Source organism: Otolemur garnettii, unplaced genomic scaffold (assembly GCF_000181295.1).
Source record: "Otolemur garnettii isolate 467f Iridium unplaced genomic scaffold, OtoGar3 scaffold00020, whole genome shotgun sequence".
Taxonomy (NCBI): Eukaryota; Metazoa; Chordata; class Mammalia; order Primates; family Galagidae; genus Otolemur; species Otolemur garnettii.
Window position 1 is genome coordinate 19,076,267 of NW_003852415.1, and position 4,695 is coordinate 19,080,961.

A 4,695-nucleotide genomic window follows, 5' to 3' on the forward strand; every position below is an offset into this window, starting at 1 on the left:
AGTCACGCTGTACTTAATCACAGTTAGCTTGCGCTCCAGGCTGGCGGCGTTCACCTCTGTCCAAGCCGGGTGACCCAGGGGATTTCTTGTATGGTGCTTTCTCTGAAATGCCAAAGCCACCCGATTATTCAGAACTGAGTGACTCTTTAACGCTTGCTGTGGGAACAGGAAGATTTTCGGGACCATTGTAAGTGTTTAAGAGTTACTGTCTTAACTTGGGGGCTCCAACGTTGGCTTGACTTTTAGAACCCAGTGTTCCCGTCTGAAGACAGTATTTCAGCGGTAAGAGGAAATGTCCCGTAGGGAACTAGTTTAATTCCAGTTTTGAAACGGAAGGCAGACCATTTTAAATAGGACGTAATGATTTATTTATTTTGCGGGATTCACGTGCAAAGCAGAACTCGGTACATGTAGGAAATGGTGTTTTTTAACTGGCGCATAACTTACACAAAATAACCTGTAAGTTGTTTACATTTCTTAATAAATGTAATTTAATTGTTTTAAATCTTTAATGTGTTACTGGGATGTTTTAGAACTCTTGGAAATAAAGCAAGTACAATTTGGAATAGATACTGTCAAAATTATTAGACTCTAACTATATTTTTTTTAAACTTGAAGGCACAGAGCATGGAGAATGATGAACTTCCGTCAGCGGATGGGATGGATTGGAGTGGGATTGTATCTTTTAGCAAGTGCAGCAGCATTTTACTATGTATTTGAAATCAATGAGACTTACAACAGGCTGGCCTTGGAACACATTCAACAGCACCCTGAGGAGCCCCTTGAAGGAACCACATGGACACACTCTTTGAAAGCTCGGTTACTCTCCCTGCCATTTTGGTTCTGGACAGTTATTTTTCTGATACCTTACTTACAGATGTTTTTGTTCCTTTACTCTTGTACAAGAGCTGATCCCAAAACGGTGGGCTACTGTATCATCCCTATATGCTTGGCAATTATTTGCAATCGCCACCAAGCATTTGTCAAGGCTTCTAATCAGATCAGCAGACTACAACTAATTGACACATAGAATCGGTCACCATTTTTTCCCTACGATTACAAAACTGCCAGTACTATATGGAGTCTGATCACAAGACTTTAGTTTTTTACAGATCTCAGGAAGTTGTGGTGGGGCAGAGGCTTTTTTAAAAATCTGACTAGGGGGCTATCTTCATCAGAATAATAATGAATATTTAGGTACAGCCTGAGATACAGTACTACAAAATCATGTTGATGACTTCAGATTTTGGAATTAAAATCGTGTCTGTTATTTGCATTCTTTAAAAACTTGACTACCCGAATTCATATTTTTATTCTACTGTGCAACATAGTGATGAATCAGAAGTTTTTCCTTTGGAGGAAAAATGAATATGAACATTTCCATTGTGTTAAGTGTAAAAAGGTGCAAAAATGGTCATAAAATTTAAATTTTATACAATTTCTTGGCTTGTTTTAAAATTCTTCAAACTGAAACACCAATTTATCCTCTTGTGGCTAAGACAACTGTTTATCCTTGCTTGCTATCAGCTTATGAAGAATTGGTATAAAATTATTGAGATGATGGCTGTCCTGATAAACAGAATTTGTACTTCCTCTTAGTAATAACTAGCTAAATGATTAATGTTACTGGATTTTTTTATTTTTAGTTTTGAGACTTGAGTCTGACTCTGTTGCCCTGGGTAGAGTGCTGTAGCATCACAGCTCACAGCAACCTCCAACTCCTGGGCTCAAGCAATTTTGCCTCTGCCTCCCAAGTAGTGGGGACTACAGGCACCTGCCACACCGCCCAGCTAGTTTTTGGTTCCAGCCAGGGTTGTTGTTAGGCTGGGCTAGATTCGAATCCACCAGCTCAGATGTATGTGGCTGGCGCCTAACCTGCCTGAGCCAAAGGCACTGAGCCAGCAACCTCAAACTCTTGGGTGCAATTGATCCTCTTGCCTCAGTCTTCGGAGTAGCTGGGACTACTGGCACATGCCACAAGGTCTAGATAGTTTTTCTATTTTTTGGTAGAGATGGAGTCTTGCTCTTGCTCTTGCTCAGGCTGGAATGTTAAAAAATGTTTTTGTTAAAGTAACCTCAAACTTTTCTGCTCAAGCAATTCTGTTTCCTCAGTCTCCCAAGTAGCTGGGACTACAGGTACCCACCACAATGCCCAGCTATTTTTTAGAGACGGGGGCTCTCATTTTGGCTCAGGCTGGTCTGGAACCTGTGAGCTCAGGCAATATACCCACCTCAGCCTCCCAAGTGCTGGGATTATAGGCGTGAGCCACCATGCCTGGCCAAAAAACTGGTTTTAAAAAACTACTTGGGAAGAGACTAAATGTTTGAAAGTCTAGAAATAACTTATACATAGAAGACAGAAACAAGGCATTAAATGAAAATATCGCAAATAATTTAGTCAAGTCCTTATCAGATGCATGATACCCCTTTTTTAAAAAGATACCATCAAGTAATTATCCTTGTGATTTTCTTTCCTGGCTCAAGGTCAGTTCTTCAGGCTATAGGATAATTGCATGAAGATGTGAGCCTTGTACATCTTTCTTTGCATTTGTACTACTTATCTGGTACCAATACAAATAACTAAAAATGGAAATAGACTTTTTTCTTTTCTGAGTGAGATCTTTTATCTAGGCCAGTTATGTCAATAACTGGGAAGCAGTTTATGCTGTCTTAGTAACAACATCATTTGTTGGGGCTCCGCGCCTGTGGCTCAAGCGGCTAAGGCGCCAGCCACATACACGTAAGGTGGCGGGTTCGAATCCCCAGCCCGGGCCCGCCAAACAACAATGATGGCTGCAACCAAAAAATGGCCAGGCGTTGTGGTGAGCGCCTGTGGTCCCAGCTACTTGGGAGGCTGAGGCAGGAGACTCGCTTAAGCCCAGGGTTTGGAGGTTGCTGTGAGCGCGATGCCATGGCACTCTACCCAGGGGGATAGCTTGAGGCTCCGTCTCAAAAAAAAAAAACAAAAAACATTTGTTGGGACCTGTTTTAACAGCTTTCCATGAATTAACATGTAATCTTCCCAATAGCCCTGTGAGATGGCAGTTATTATCTAGAGTTTATAGATAAGGAAACTGAGGCGGAGAAGTAACTTATCAAAGGTAACACAGCTAGCAAGTAGCAGAGCCAGGGTTATAACTAGGCATTCTGATGCCTTTAAAAAATTAACCACTTAGGGCCATGCCTGTGGCTCAGCGAGTAGGGTGCCGGCCCCATATACTGAGGGTGGTGGGTTCGAACCTGGCCACAGCCAAATGCAACAAAAAAATAGCTGGGTGTTCTGGCGGGTGCCTGTAGTTCCAGTTACTCGGGAGTCTGAGGCAAAAGAATCGTCTAAGCCCAAGAGCTGAAGGTTGCTGTGAGCTGTGATGCCATAGCACTCTACCAAGGGCAACAAACAGACTCTGTCTCTAAAAAAAGAAAAAAAAATTAACCACTTAGCTGTAAGTGCTTCTAACAAATGACAAATGTTGGCTCAGCACCTGTGGCTCAAGCGGCTAAGGCGCCAGCCACATACATCTGAGCTGGCAGGTTCGAATCCAGCCTGGGCCTGCCAAACAATATTGGCTGCAACCAAAAAATAGCCAGGTGTTGTGGCAGGCACCCATAGTCCCAGCTACATGGGAGGAGGAGGCAGGAGACTCGCTTGAGCCCAGGAGATGGATGTTGCTGTGAGCTGTGATGCCACCGCACTCTACCCAGGCGACAGCTTGAGGCTGTGTCTCAAACAAAAAAACAAATGACAAATGTTTTAGCGCTAGGTACTGGTTCCTTAGTGCCAAAGAATGGAAATGGCAATATTACTGAAAAAGGTTTTTCTAAATCTGTTAAAACTACTGAAAATCTGAAAGTTTCTTAGCAACCTCACCCCCATGTTGTGTCTGATTTGACCAGAGCATTTCATAGCAAGGTTTTAGTTAAAAGATAAAGGTAGTACCTTTGTAATGCAAAAACGAGAGGATCATCCTTTCTCAGTCTAATTTATCTCCCTTACTATTTTCAGAGGTCTAGTTGTTGAAATGATATATCTTCATACATAATAACACTGAATCTTCAAAGTATGCAGCAGTTTGAAATGTCTGTTTCTGTGAGGGTGAGACAGCCAAACTCCACTTGCATCTTTGGAGTTACCAGTACGCATGCTGCAGGCATTATTTATTAGTGATATACATTGTTTATTCTCCATACTAGTCCCTATGAGGCAAGTATACTCGTACTAGTGCCATTTTACAGAAGAGAAACGTGAAGCACACAGGCATTTATAACTTGTCCGTGATCATAGCAAGTAAGTGGAAGAGCTAGGATTGGAACCCAGGATGTCTAGCTTCAGATCTGCAACTCTTTATCATTACACTATACTGCTTCTCAAAAAAGAAAAAAATAATTTGAGGAAAATTACTGAGTTTCCTGTTTTGTTAGACTTGTAGTGGTTTAAAGTTATTTTAGTTTTTTGTTTTATCAATCTTTGATGGAATGCACAGTTTGTGAGTTTGCCACTTGTGAAGTGGTAATTCCTTTTTATTGAAATAGATACTATCTCTTTTATACTTCAAATTCTAGTATTTTGGGATTTAGAAATGTTCAGTCCTTTTCTGTTTTTAAAAATCATTGCTTTGGGCTTGGCGCCTGTGGCTCAAGCGGCTAAGGCGCCAGCCACGTACACCTAAGGTGGCAGGTTCGAATCCAGCCTGGACC

General features: G+C 41.7%; 1 long non-coding RNA gene across 1 annotated transcript; it reads left to right on the forward strand.

Annotated features, from left to right (window-relative positions):
* Positions 1-30: 30 nt before the first annotated feature.
* Positions 31-1,440, forward strand: TMEM251. The gene is made up of 2 exons (XR_001161147.2): positions 31-187; positions 619-1,440. It is a non-coding gene; the product is annotated as a transmembrane protein 251 (long non-coding RNA).
* Positions 1,441-4,695: the final 3,255 nt, after the last annotated feature.